Here is a 15,173-nt window from a genome sequence, read left to right on the forward strand (position 1 = left end):
TTCAGTCATTTTATTAAAGACAGCAGAAAAGTTTGTAAGCAGAATTCTTAGTTATGTTCTCCAATATTGCGCATGTCCTGCAAATTTAGGAAATGACAAAAAAAAAAAAAAAAAAAAAAAAGTGCTGTATAGCATTTGGGATTATTGGTTGTGCTTGGACATCAGTGGACCTAGCACCTCATTCAGTGGTCTCAGCATCTCAGAGCATGGGGGAGGACCAGCAGCCTGGCTTTGAAAAAGCTCCGTCTATACATGCTTTTGTAATTTCCAGAGCAAAACCCATGTATTAAATTTGTAATGACCTCTTTTGTCTATTGCAAATACAGATTTTTGCCCACACAGTAGAGAAGGATATTCAACAGCTTGGTTTGTATTGTGTCTTCCTTCAGCGTATTATTTATTTGGTTGATGTGCTAGAAAACTGCGAGCCTAGGAATTAATAAAGGTTATTAGTTACTTTCCATAATAAAATTAGCTGACCTTTAAATAAGAGCATTATACAGGAGATCTCTAAGTGGAAAAATGACAGAATGCATTTTTAATATGGTAGCCGTTTCGATTACTAAATCTTACAGTCACAATATAGAAAGTACATGTTGTGATTAAATGTTGCTCTTGACTCTGTATTTGCAGACAACAATGGAGTAAGTGGGATTTTTGTATTCAAGATAGAATTTAACCCCTTGGCTGCAGCTTCTGCCACTTCTTATATTTGGTTACGTTTAAACAATACGGAAGAATGAAGACGCAACTTAATTTTTCTAAAAATGAATGTACTTTGGAACCAGCAGCAATGGGATTTTTCTGTGGTTTTTATTAAGCATGATTATATGCAGATTCCTTGAGTGCTCGAACAGACTGTCTTGGTTTGCTATCAGGCATACGTGATGCACACCCTGTAGCTGGTCACATGCAGTTCACTGTATCAGCGTGCTACTATTTATTAATCTTTCCAGTGTCTGAATTTATCTACCATTTTAAAGAAAGACTTACTATAAAATACAGTATTGCACGTGGAGTTTATGTGCACACCTTTTGTTTCTGAGTTGGGAAGAGGATAGGTCTCATTTCCAAAGTAGCTATCAAAGCGAACTTCTTTTTTGCACTAACACAGGGTTTGTACTAAATAATGACATTACGAATTGTGCAGTTATCTAGAAAAGATCTATAAAGGCTTTAAGGATACTCTGTATTTTTATTGTTATTTTTTGAAACTTTAATAATATGCATAATGATTATATTATGGCTTGGATTTCAGGTGAACTTCAGTACAGCAGCACAAGCAAATCTGTAGTTTTCAAATTTTGACTAGGTCTTAGAACATTTGTTGAAATCCTTACAAGATATTCATCTATTTGTAGCATCATATAGGTCTGTCTCCCCATCTGTCTCTGTTTTTCATGACAACGAGGCTCTGGTAAATTTTTTTTTTTTTTTTTTTAAACTTTAGTACTTATTCATTGAAGCCCACTGTAATGCTGTCTCTATCATAGTTATTTGTCCAACAGCTTTTATTGATCATTTGTGATAAAAGATTTTTTTCATAGAAATTTTAACCAGCAGTGAATTTGGTTTAATTAGATTTAGTTTTATATGGTAGGAAAACTAATGTAATCAGAACCCATTTATGTACTATTAAATAAATTACTAACATAATGTGGTGCCAAAATCGAAGGAACATTGGGGGGGAAAAAAAAAAGTTCTCGCTGAATCATTTTCTGCTAGACCATATTTATTAAGGAATTCATACAGCTTTTATATTTTAAAAGCAAGGGTATGAATCTAAGGTTCAGATTCCCTCCAAATAAATCCTTATTTAACAGGATATCCCTGAGACTTTTTTTTCCACACCCCCCCCCCCCCCCCCCCCCGCCCCAGTATTGGCAGCCTGACTAAAATAGTCTCATCTGGTTTAACTAAAATCTTTGCATTACTTGGCGGTGGTTTCTTTTGTATGTGGTGCTTAGAGCTCATTGAAGCTCAAATGGTACAGGAAATGCAAATCATGCAAATCATCCTCACGCTGACGATGTACAGTGGCGTGATTGAGCAGCAGTACGTATGGCTCGTGGGCTGACCACATGAAAGAAGTCATTTAAAGACCAGATGAGCCCAAGCTGGGTTAAGTTAGACTATGTGTGAGCTTCAAAGCTTATAGAATAGCATCCTTTTTAAAAATAAATTTATTTTATTAAGAACACCTGCGCCGAGTTCTTAAACAGCGAGAATGTGTATAGATGAACATTACGTTAAATATATGCCATACTTAAATCAGCAGGGCAAAATTGTTATTTTTGTGGAAATTCAGGTATGCGTTCATATCGGTGGAAGTAGACCACAGTCTAAGGCACTGCAGAAAAAAAGTTCAGTTCGTGTTTGTTGTACATAAAAGCCTAAGTCTTCTCTGCCTTTCAGGTAAAAATGAAAATAAATGGAAGATAACAGGGAATTTTATCTGTTCAGAAGGGTTAACAGCAGGCTTTCTATAAGTGGTTGTGAGTGGAGAGAAGAGGTAGGTTGAGTGCTTGCTGCTTCAGATTTCTTGGGTAACTTAGAAAAAAATCCTGCTTTTTTTTTTTTTTTTTTTTTTTTTTTTTTTTTTTCCCCCCATACTTCTGAAGAGCTTTTTCTGTAGTTTCGGGGCTGTATCCTTGCAGTTGAGCTGGGCCCCTGTTGCAGTGTGTAACCCCGAACCTCGGAGGTGGTGCGGGTGGGAGAGCAGCTGCGGTGGGAGCCCCGGGCTTCATCCAGTGGCTCTTGCGAGATGGACCTGCAAAGACCTAGAGGCACAACCTGAGTAACGTCACTGGTAAAAATTAGTAGAATAATAAGCTTTTTTCATATTAAACTTGCAATAAAAAGAATATATTTTCAAAGATATTGTTACCTTTTCTTACCACGGGTAGTACTCAGCATGGGTGGCTCTTTTGCTTCTAGTAAGAATAATTCATTTGTTCATTTGTTCTGAATTTTTTTTAAGCCCTCATCCGCTTTTGTTTGGATGTTTTTAAAAGTTGAGGTTCATTCAAATAATGTAACATGACACAAAGCTGGAAAACGTCAATCTTGAACTGTTTCTGTGTAATGCTATTTAATTTTTCCTTGAAACAGTAGCCCTAAGGAGGTCTGTGGTGGGGACCGCTCAGGACACTGCAGTGCTACCGCCCTGATGGATGTAATTCTGGCTTGAGACTCTTTGCCTAGTGCCCTGCCCCCCCTTCTTTTTGTGCTTTCTACTAATCTGTGGGGATTTATCCAAACACAGGAGCAGGAAGAGCGGAAGAAATTAAATTTTTATACTTTATCTACAGGTTTGCTTCTTTCTCGTCAAGTCAATCCACAGGTCCTGGTGCCAGAAAGAGAGAGGGAGATTTCCTTTTTTTTTTTTTTTCTTTCCCCCTAACACTAAATGTATTCCTCTCTTTAATATCGTGTATGAAGCCAAGAGGACCATTTCCCCCTCTTGGTGAGCCCGCAGGCTCCCGCCGTGCTGAGCGCGTACGGGTGGTGGTCATAGGCTTGGTGGGGGGGTTGGGTTCAGTTGGGGCTGGAAGGGTTCAGCGCCTTCCCTCGGTGTGGTTGGTTGGTTTGCTCATTACTTGCTAAGAGCAAAAATAAAGGTGAATGAAGGGGTGGCATCCTGAAATCATCACAAGGGGCTGGGGGAAGGTACGTGGTAAATAAATACTGTTTTCCTGAGCCAGTCTGTAGAGTCATCCCTTACGAGGGATATTCATGAGACTTCTGGGCATGTGTTTCTACGTCCGTAAAAGAAGCAGGTATTTCAGTCGCAGATAATACCGAATTATCTTTTCTACTCGGTGCAAGAAAAGATGCAGGAGCTCACAGAGAAAGCAGAAAAGAGATTTTACTGCTTGTTTCTATAATAATTTAATGTGATTTAATATCCATTTTGGTGTTTGACAGGAAGTAGAGCTTACTTAAATATTTGTACCTTAGAGCACAGGGCTGTATAAAGATCTTTGAATTTTGAAGTTAATTTGTTTCTTCCAGCAATATATAGAGATATACAGAAAATTAATCCCATATGATTGTACAGCTACCAGTGCTCCAGAACTTTTTTGGAAATACTTTCCGAAGAACAACTCCGGTCATCTTGACAAACAGCTTTGAGTAAAGTTTCCTTTTGAGGAGCCCCTGGAAGGTTTTACATGTAGTCCAAAGGCATTGCTGGAAAAAATTGTATTATTTGGTGACCTTGACCAAATCTGTTTCACTTTGCTCAGTTTTTGCAGATACGAAAGCCTGTCGGCCAGCCTCCTCGAACAGATTTTTAGCTTTCTGGGACGGAGGGACACATGATCTTTTCCTAATAACAAATTAGCCGTTGTCAACAATTTTCCTGGCCGCAGCTTGAATAGCTTGATTCGGAATGTAGCGCTTCACAGCTTTACGGTGGAATTGGATCAAAGTGCAGAAAATATGTACGTGTAGAGTATATATGCATGTTATGTATGTGTTGTATATCTGTGTGTGCATGCACGCAAACGTATGTGCATATACATGTACTATCTGCGCTTGAAAATACGATATCTGAAAATACCGAATCACTATGTACGGTCTCACGAAGATAACATTTTATTCTGGGACATCTGTCAGGTACTGTGGTGAGCAGGGTCCATAAGATATGTAAACAGTGACGTGATCGTATGTGAGTTGATTAAATCACTAGACTGTGACACTTGCTTATCTTCAACTCCGGCTTGGGCTCCTGAGTTCTCACTGTGGCACTGGTTCTCTTCGTGGCCCTCGATAAGCAAGCTTTGGCCTCAGTTTCTTAATCTTAAAGATTAGAAAGCATCTAGTATATTCTTCTGACTTTGTTGTGTATGACTTCAACCCCCGAGGCGTGTATTTCTCCTGCATGTTACTGGGGAATAATGGGCATTCAGCACGGGATGCTTTATTTAATGATAAAAGGAATTCAGAAGTTTCAGGATACCGTAGTTGCATATGAGATGTGTTGGGAAAACGTAATGCGTAAAATATCTGGAAGCATTATTATTCTGTTATTATTCCATCATTGGATTTTTTTCATGTGGGGAAAATCTCAAAACGCTGCAGCATTGGGGTTCAGTTTGCTTACTCAAGGAATGCATCCATGTTGTAAAAATGGAGTTTCATGTGACTGTAAATGACTAGTGTAGTTGTTAACCCTGCAAAACTCTCAGCCAGGAGCTGGAGACCATTTTAAAAAATGGGCAAAAGGCTTCAGTTTCAGACCCATCAAATTCTCTCACAATTTTAGCACATTCTCTTTTCCTTTGAATTCTCTCCTATATGTCTCTGCTCTTGCGTTGGTCCCCTGTGTCCCACGTCAGGAGCTCTAAACTGCCTTGCCCCAGCTGCAGAGCTGAGACCTTACTCCTTTTCTTTTGCTGGTGGCATTGCAGGTAGAGGCCTGTTATGATAACACATGAAATAAAATGATGGGACATCAATACAGATTACACTTAAAAATCATGTTACGGAAATAAAACAGCTTATGGTATATGCCAGGCATGATGCAAGTTTTATTTGATAAATATATGACTGAAGGGTTACATTCAAGCCAAATGCTCCCCTTTGTGATCTTTAGCCATGTTTGTAAAGAAAACGCTCTTAAAGCACTTAAAGCTTAATTCGGAACAGACAAAACAATTATTTTTTGAAAGTCTGATGAAATATATTTGGCAGCTTTTGAATTTGGGAGAGTGTTTGTCTCACTTCTTTGAGATCTCACTTCAGTTGGTCATTCAGCCATTTCGATGTAATCGTTCAAATCTGGTAGCGGGTGTGGGCTTTGCCGAGTTTAAAAAAAATGATCTTATAAGAAAGTCGAGTGGCTGAAAATAGTGTATAATACATGAAGACTGAATCTTTCCTTATTGATATGCTTTTGAATATTGGTCTACAGGCGTCCCCATGGTTTTGGTGAAGTGCTGGTTGATAAGTATCTCCAGGTAGGTAGAGCTTTGGTCCTCTGGTGCCTACCGGTAAGTGGGGCTCTCCTGTAACCTCCTTTTCTGTGGTTTCGGAGACCGAGCATCACCTTCTACCTGCAGGACATGCTGGAGGAGCGGCGTTGCATGCCCAGCGAGATGTTGCAGTGGTCACGGGCACTCAGGGCTAGTGAGTAGCTCATGTTGTCCCACGCTAATATTCGAGAAACTGTTAGGATATTTGATTTTGACCTAGGTAGGCAAATAGGAGAGCCACTACTCTCCTGGAGACTTCTGACTAGTATGCTGTGGCATACCCTCTCTTCTAATGGCACTTTCTCATTTAGTTTATTACCCAGATACAGATATTAGATCGTAGAATCATAGAATCGTTTAGGTTGGAAAAGACCTTTAAGATCATCCAGTCCAACCATTAACCTAACACTGCCAAATGTCTGGAGGCTCTTAAGCATTAAATAGTCTTATTTTAATTTCTTAGGGAACAGAAGCGTCGCTTTATCTTCTGTAAGTATACATGATGTACCTTTATGCGCCAATGTGTGGCTATTTCTTCTAGGAAGAGAAGGAAGAAGATTGACGCTGCACAATGTAGTTGAACTATTGCATGAACACAGAGCAGAAACATTTAAATTGTAGTTCTGATTGCCAGTTCACTGATCACATTGAATAGTTTGCTCAGCTTATATTATGGCAGGAAAGTTGCCACTGTGCTGCAGCAGCGAAAATTATAGAAGTGTGAAGGGCAGTTGTGAGAACTAAGTATTTGCACTTGCCTTATATTTTTTGTAATATTTGATTATAAGATATGTTTTTTTATATATGTATATGAAGGAGTATGCACTTTGTGAATATATATTAAAACCCCTAAGTTATTCCTAGTGTTCTGTAGTGCTGTCTGCTCCTGACAAACATCTGATGCGGATCATATGCCTCTAAAAAGAGAAGTTCCTCAAGCAAAATATCCTCATGAAAACAGGTTGGAGATACTCACATTCTCTCGCTCGCTCGCACTCGCATGTTACATTTTGGCACGTTGTAGAAGCAGGTAGCATATCTACTACCTGCTGTTGAAAGTGTTGAAGATACTGAATTATTTATTCCATCTTCTGCACTATCCAAACTCGTTTTGGGTAGTTTGACACATCTCGGTCTTCCATATGGATACTTCATGGTGACAGAGTTGCCAGCTGCTCAGGTTTTATGACAGTCTGAGTTTTTTCGAGGACTGTATTAGTTTTCTGGGAAGAATCCTGCTTTTCCTGAGGTCCCCATTCGTAGGCAGTAGTTATGCCTTGGGTTGATGCGCTGCAGTGGGAGTTTTTTGGGAAAATTAGCTAAGTGCTTCCATAAAAATATTTAATAAAGGACTTGATGTTTATAGATTGCATGAGATGAAATCAGAGCCATGGGATATATGAAAAATGTGAAATCTATTTGCTAAGAAAACTAAGTTCCTTTTAGCTGTAGTCTTCAAATTTGTAAAAAAGTGTTTAGATATCAGGGTGCATAAAGCAACGTACAGAACAGTCTGAAATACTATGGAGAACAGGATTTTCTGGGCATTTGAAACGTAAAACTGCTAGCCCGTCTTTGAAGACCCTGCTCATCATCTCTGTGATTGTGCAAAGCGAGTGGGGCTTCTGTTGTTTTAAGACATACAATGTGTAAACCTGAAAATTGGGAGAAGATTTGAGTTTTGAGTTTGTTAAAACTTTTTAAAATAAAGGAAAACCAGCCATTGTACTTTACCATTCAATCATGAGAGTATCTATTCATATAAACCTTTCTTATGGGAAACTCTCACTGTTTTGGTGAGTCTGTGCTGCACTGAGTTTGATTCCTCTTCCATGGTCTAAATCAAGTCTCGCTTGCAGTGAGGTCTATGTATCCATGACATGGACTGCCTCTTCTGTGTCATCCTGGATCCAAACTGACACCAGATGATGTGAAGTAATGGTCCTCAAAGTTTGTTGTTCAGATTTGCTACTGAATAGTAGTGGTGGTGTTTGTAGTCTTAAGACTTACCCGTGTTGCTACAACCTCTTGGGCATATTGCATTTTTCATGCCAGTCATTTGACATGTTTGTTTTTTCTCCAGAGTGGGACAGATAAGTTACCCAATGAAATGAATTTGCAGACTTTAAAGCAACAAGTAATGCTATTCAAATGTTACCTAATTGAGTAGGACATCAGTTTTGCAAGTCTTTTTCTTTAAAAAAGTCATTTCACTCTGTATCACTGCATCCTGTGTATTTACCCTTGGTGAATTTGTTGCCTTCAGACACTGTCCTTTCTTTTTCTTCCTACTTTCTTTTTCTTGCTCCATTGCAACATCTATTTGAGCAGTTAGTCCATACATCTCTCATAGACCACGCAGCAATGGCTGCTTTTCACTAGTGGGTTATTCTGATTTGTTTATGTTCTGCTCTAATAAGATGCCTTTGCTTCATTATTTAATGCTGACGAAATCTGAGCAAGGGAGATGATGGCGTTCTCCTTCCCCCCGTCACCGCAGCTATAGCTGCTTGGTCTCGACCTCTCCCTTTGTGGAAACAGAGAGGACGATGTAGCCCATGGTGAACAATCTGGCCACTAAAGTAAAAATGTGCATCTGTCAGTAATTAATTGAAGCCAAATTTAATTACAAATCGGGGGGAAAAAAAATAGTACCACGCACTTAATAAAATTTAAGAAGCTTCAGTGCCATTGCCTAAAAACCAAAGCAATCCGAACAAAATACTCGCCCCTCAAACGTCTAGAAGTCTTATCTGTAAGTCTCTTTCAATCTTACTTCTTGACGTTAAATAGAAAAGTGCTTTTGATTAACTGTTTTCACATCCTTTTCAGTATCTTTTTGAGTTAAAGGTCATTGGAAATAGTGGTATGTGTTTAAGGTTAGTTCTTACCCAATTGTGTCAGCTGGAGATCTGGCCCCCAAAATTGGATTTTGACGTTGGATTGCACGTAAATATTCCGATCAGCTTTGAGATAAAAATTCAGGAAGGAATTGAGGGAGAACCCAAATAATTTACAAATGAAATAATGCATTTATGTAACCTCTTGAATATTCTAAAGGTGAGAGATTTGCTGCTGTTAGCTTCAGCCCCGCTCTAGTTTTGCTGGCTAACATCAGTGAGGTCAGCAGGTTGAGACAGGAGGTTCTCAAGAGCTCCATCCGTGGTTCAAACAGAGGTCTGAAAGCCTGATGTGAGGAGACGCAGGGAAGGGTGGGACATGCGACAGTGGGGCTGGAAGCGCAGCCCCCTTCTACTCCAGCTGCGTCACGTAGCAGATGTGCATGCGGGGAGTTCAGAGGTTTGTTTGAGGGGTGGTATATATGAAGAAGGGGAAAATGCGTTTCATTTCTAGGCAGTAAATTCTTTTGGAAAACAGAACTAAGGTCTGTCACAGTAGGAACACGAATTTCAACTATAGTCTGAAATAACATACTGTAAAATGAGCGAGGGAGAATGTATTTTTAAATCAAAATATTAAAAAGGGATTGGCAGTATGAGTTCAAACAAGCTATTCATTTCTACTGTATTTTAGTATACAAGACAAACCCCAAATTCAGAACTATTGAACTGGTAGCAGCCATGAATATTTATCGCTGTGTACTATATGTACATGTAGTAATTACAGCAAGAGGAAAAAATATTTTTATTTACAATTAATATTTGTAAACGTTTATGAAAGTACATAACAAATAAATAAGACAAACACATGGCCTAATTAAGATGAAAGGCATGACAACCCTTGTGATTTGTTCTGAAAAATAAAGAACGTTAAAATAGTAAGACTTAATTATTTCTGTAAACATTTCAAATTATGCTCTATCTAGAAAAAACTTAATTTATGAGATATTTTATAATGTCTGTAAGAATTTTTGACATTTGTACCTTCTGTGTCAAAAAAATTATTGTTAATTTATTACACTGTATACTGTCATATTATCACTTATTAGTATTTATTGTTCAGAAATTCAGAGTCATCTATTGTTTAATGGGAAATGGAAAAGCATTTTATATCTGATTGCAATTTGCGTATTCTCGGTTTAGTGGTAAAAATGCGACTTCTGCAAGTTGATCGTCTAAAAATGTGTGTAATAATAGACAAAAATAACTGGTCTGTTTAACATGCCAGGCATTAATAATTCTATTTGATATACAGTTTACATTTGAAAAATAACTTAAAGCTAAATCCATGGGCTTGTCTGAATTTGCTGGGGTGTAGTCAAGGAGACTGTATGATGGAGGAACCAAAGCCCTCAGGTTTGATCTTGAGGAGCTTGAAGACACCGTCGTCTTTGAAGCCCTTGTTTCTCAAGGTGGATATGTTCATGGTCATACCTCTTGTCTTCTCCGTGACCTTTAAGGAGGCAACATAGCAGAACATGTTCAGTACTTCTTATCCCAACCGTGCTTGCCTTCGGCAGAAGGATGAGCTGCCCCTAATCTCACTGCAAATGGTTCCCCAACAGCTCCTGTTGTTTGCTATAAAATTTGGGTTGGTTTCTGATCAACTGGAGAAAATGTAGCCATCAGCAGCGGCGTGACCGTGTTCTGTGTTTTATGGGTTTTGTTGGGTTGTCGTAGTGCCTGCGTGGTCTCCGGTGGCACCCTGACTTCGCTCTGCTGAGAGCACAAGAACCCTGCCCAGAATAAAGCCGTATTTGGGGTAAAAATGTGAGGGTTTAAGACTCCGCTGTATGACATTAGGCCTGCCAACTGACATTTCAGGAAAAAAAAAAAGTGCTTTTAGATACAGTATAATTTGGGGCTTGTTGAGAGCAAAGCGGTCAATGCCTTGTGAGAAGTACGGTGGGATTTGATGCCTCCAAGCGCTCACGGCTTTAGTTCTAGATTGGTGCAAAACACTTCTTCCAGCCTCGCGCTCCCCCCGTGAAGGCTGGATGAGGGTCAGTTCAGTCAGTCGGAACGGTCTTTTATTTTAGTACCTGTATCCCCCTAAAGGGCTCACATTTGTAGTGATATCCAAATGTAACTCTGTTTTATGGTCGTCTGCACCTGGCAAACGAAGAACGCTCGTACCTCTTTTCTGGACTGCCAGATCTACAGTCATAAACTCATTTTACTGTGAATGCCGCTGTTTTGCAGCAGAGATTTATGCCCTTGGATTTCATTTGCAGTGCAGGACAGTCCCTGTTGCTGCGGCGGGATTGTCCCCTACAGCGTTCCTCCTCTGCCAGGGAGAGCTGGGTTACCTGTCCTGCGATGCAGCGGCTGCGTCCGTCAGTCCTTCATGCTGACAGAGCTTCTGCCAGACAGAGGGAATATTCCAGTACAAATCAGGTGCTGTTTTAAACTCGCTCCGTGCTGTAAGCCCGGTGAATTGGAGAGTTCAGCCTCCATATCCATAGATACATAAATATGCCCTGTGTGGTCTCCCAAGGGGAAGGCAAAATGTGTTTTTAGTTAAGTTGCATGGGAATTTAATTGAAAGATTTAGGGCAGTGCCATAAAAGAGTAAATCACAGTTCCGTGACACAAAGATTTATAAAGCAAAATGAAAATACTTTAGCACCTTTACTTTTATAATTTGCTGGATATAAATGGAAACCTATATTAGTCATTTTGTCTGCCGGTAACTAAAAAAAAAAAAAAAGTAAAGGTTTTTATATTTTACAGCTTTTCAGTCCTTTGGAGTAAAATAATGGGGAAGACGATACCAAAGGGCAGAGCGTTCTCCGGACACATTGCGGCTCTGAACCTGCAAGCACGCTCAGCTTCCTTCCCATGAATATTTGTATGCATTAAGCACACGCTTAACTTAATTCACATAAGCAGTTCCTCAGAAGTCAGAAGGACTATTAAGTGATTCGGATTAAGCACAAGCTTAGCGTAAGAGCGGAGCTTGTGCGCGTGGTGGCCCTGAAAGTTGGCCGGGCTCCAAGGCAGCGATGGTCCTGCTGGAGGCAAGGAGGTCATTTGTGACACGGGGAAGTGCTGCGGGATGGGGAGCTAGGGCAGTCGCGTTAGACGTGCGACCTTCAACGCAGGCTTTGCGGCGATCCGCGCGGTACCGGGGAGCGCTGTCCGTATTGCACGTCGTAGCGTTGATAGGGCGAGATGAGAATGCCACAATAGCAGCTGAAATGGTGGGGGGGGGTGTGAGATGGTGAGTTAATGATGTGGCTGTTAATTTGAATTTAGCAGACGTTTTAAATATAGGTTTCTCTTACAGAGACAAAAGTTGCAATTTAAAGCTCTTTGGTGGTCTAAAAACAGCTTAATTCTCTAGTAGCATGGTAATAAGTACTAATCCAGCTTATACAGTGATTGTAGTATGTCATGTTTGTGAAAGATTGCCTAACTCTGCTTTCTCTGGGTTTTATGTTAATTTTTTTAAATTAAACATAAAACCTTATAACATCTTTATGCTGAGATAAACTGTTCAATTTAACTTGTGCTCAAGCAGCAGCTGTCAGGAATTATCACGTTTCGAGCGCTCTTGCCATCACCTTGTGTCTCTACCTCCTGGAGACGCTCCGTGGGATGATAAAGCTCACCTTGTTAGGATTTATTACTTAAATAGTAACCCGAGGTAAAATGCAAGTTGATGTCACACGGAATGACAACCGACATACATTTATGTCGCATGTTACATTATAATAAACTTCCCGTCCTTCCTCTTGTAAGAGGTGTGAAGTGGGAATGCGCTCCAGCGTATCCTCCAGTGCCCTGCGTGAGTCCATTAGCCACGTAGGCGGCGGCTCTGGGGGCATGTTCGCGGGGACTCGTGCTGTCAGGTGTTACTGAAGCTTATAATGCCGGAGAAATTATAATAATGCCGGAGAAATTATAATAATGCCGGAGAAATTGGGTATCGCTGGTAGTTGGCAGCTTTTACGCCAGTGAAGAAACAAGTGGAAGAGCTTCTCGTGTTTGTTTGGTTAAATGCTGTGAAGTAATGCAAGCGACTCAAGAAGGGTGTTTTCTAATAATATTATCGCTTAAATGGCTTTGGTTTCATTATTGCTTTTTTCTGTAACAAACGTAAGTGCTGTCGTTTCAGGCTCTAAGTCGGAATTTGCTAGAAATCACAACGGTTTTCTCTTGACGCTGGTTTATTGATGGGCTGGGCAGCGATAAGCGGTCTGCTTGTTCATTGAGACTTATCCCTTCCTGTTTACAGTGGAGAAAATTTGGGTCTACCTCTTGCAAGCTTTCCAAGTTTTCGGCCTTTCTTGCCTTACTAGAAGCCAGCCTCCAGCTCCCTCTAATGATGCTATTGAATCCTCCGGTTTTCTAAGCTGGTACTGCAAACATTATTTTCCTTTCCTGTGGATATAACGGTCCTTTTTTTTTTTTTTTTTTTTTTCATATTCCTCTCCTAGTTATTCCTTTGTCCATCAGAGCGAGTTCAGATATTTCAGAGCTACACGGTTTTGTCCGAGCTTAAATCTTGGATCTCATTTCTCGTCGCGCTCCCCGTTGCCCTTTTCTCTCCAGTCGTCATGTTAACCTTGGCACCCCCACTGTCTTCTCTTTCCACTCTCGCTTTTGTGCCTTGCCCTGTGCTCCTTCCCGTGTTTTCAATCCCAATGTGCCATCTCTTTTTTCTTCTGCCCCCCCCCTCCCTCAACTTCATTCAAACGCAGCCAAGCTCGCAGACGCTATCCTGCATCAATTCAGTTTTCTTCCTAACTCACTGCAGAAAGAGGTTTTCTGAAAAATGAGCAAAGGAAAGGATAAGCTATAGTGCAATCCCGAACTAGCCAAAATTTTGCCAAGCAACCATTTAATCTCATTTCTGTAGTGTTTGGGCTATGTTTTCTCCTGTTTGCAATTTTGTTTGTCACTCAGGTGCTGAACTCCCGGCCGTCTCCGAGCAGGGGCATGGCATCACCCGTGGGAAGTTCCCTGCCTCTGCTTTGAGGCTGGCAGCCAGGTCGTTACGAGGTCCAGAGGTTATTACTCTTCGTGACAAATAAGCGATGACTTACGTAAAACTATTTTTTCCTCTTAGTATGGCTCATAATAAACCCGAGCTCGTACCTTAATTGGCATTCTGTTTGACAGTCCCTTTAGAACGATCAAATATTTGATGAACAAGGCAATAACATTCATCTCTTACTTTCGTAAGCCTTTCAGATTAGCATTGACTCAAGTTGATGAAGATGGATACAGGATCTGTTCTCTAGGAAGTGTTTGCTCTGTAGATGCAGATTATCTAAGAATGGTGTGTGTTAGCATAGGTGATATTATGATATTTATATGGCTATTCGGGGAAGTTCATGAGTTTTACGGTTGACAGCCAGGATCAGAAATTTTTAATATTAGTGATGTCGGTTTGGCAGTAATCTTGGACACAGAATCCATGTAAAAATGGGAAGCGTAGGAATAAAACAGGATAAAGAATAGGAGAAAAAAGAGGAAAGATTTTAAAAGAATTAAACATTGCATAAATCAGTTCTGAATCTGAACCACTAAAATGGTGGATAGCAAAAAAAACCAGTCAGAAACATGCTATGTTGCAAAGTAGTCTATTAAAGCTTAATGTTTTATGTGCAATAAATGTGATGTCAGCTCTTTTTTTTTTTTTTATCCCTTATGATGAGAAATGTCTATGGCTCTGCAGTTCTCTGTAGGTCCAGGATTCAGTGCTTGAAAGCAGCGCTAGCCAGGGGACAGGAGATGCTCGCATGCTTGTGGTGAAACGCAGGGAAATGTGCCACTGGTTGCAGTAGGGTCACGATTTCATATTACACGTTTAAATACATTCATTTCCTGATAGCTTGGTAAGTTATGCGAGGCTGAGACAGCAGCTTGTTAGTGTTGTTTGTGCCTGGTTTATATAATTGAAGGATGGGTGCAGTGTTGTAGACTGTGGAATAGCAGGAGTGCTACGGCAAGACTGGGGTGCGAGGGTAGAAACAACATTTCATTGTAGAGGCTACCTAATAAAAATGTGAAAATAAAACAGAAAAAGGGGGGGGGGGGGGGGGGGAAAGAAAACCAGACCATACTAGATAAGTGCACTGCATAAATCAAAAGGGTTTATGTCGTAACATGAACATGTGCCATTCCTGCTCATATATTGAATTTCAGTAGTTGGTTGCATAAAGAAGTAAAGTGTAATGAAACTGGCAAGCAAAGTATTCCCTAGTCAGCCTTATCTTTGTTCCATTTGTCCTTCAGATACAGCTTTTCTTGCCTTTTTCAATAAAATCCATCCAGCTTTTTTTTA

General features: G+C 40.2%; 1 protein-coding gene across 7 annotated transcripts in view; it reads left to right on the forward strand.

Annotated features, from left to right (window-relative positions):
* The window catches only part of QTMAN (queuosine-tRNA mannosyltransferase), a 125,583-nt gene that overhangs the window by 18,409 nt on the left and 92,001 nt on the right, over positions 1–15,173 (forward strand). The window lies entirely within an intron of this gene.

This window comes from Pelecanus crispus, chromosome 5, assembly GCF_030463565.1.
Source record: "Pelecanus crispus isolate bPelCri1 chromosome 5, bPelCri1.pri, whole genome shotgun sequence".
NCBI classification, from domain to species: domain Eukaryota; kingdom Metazoa; phylum Chordata; class Aves; order Pelecaniformes; family Pelecanidae; genus Pelecanus; species Pelecanus crispus.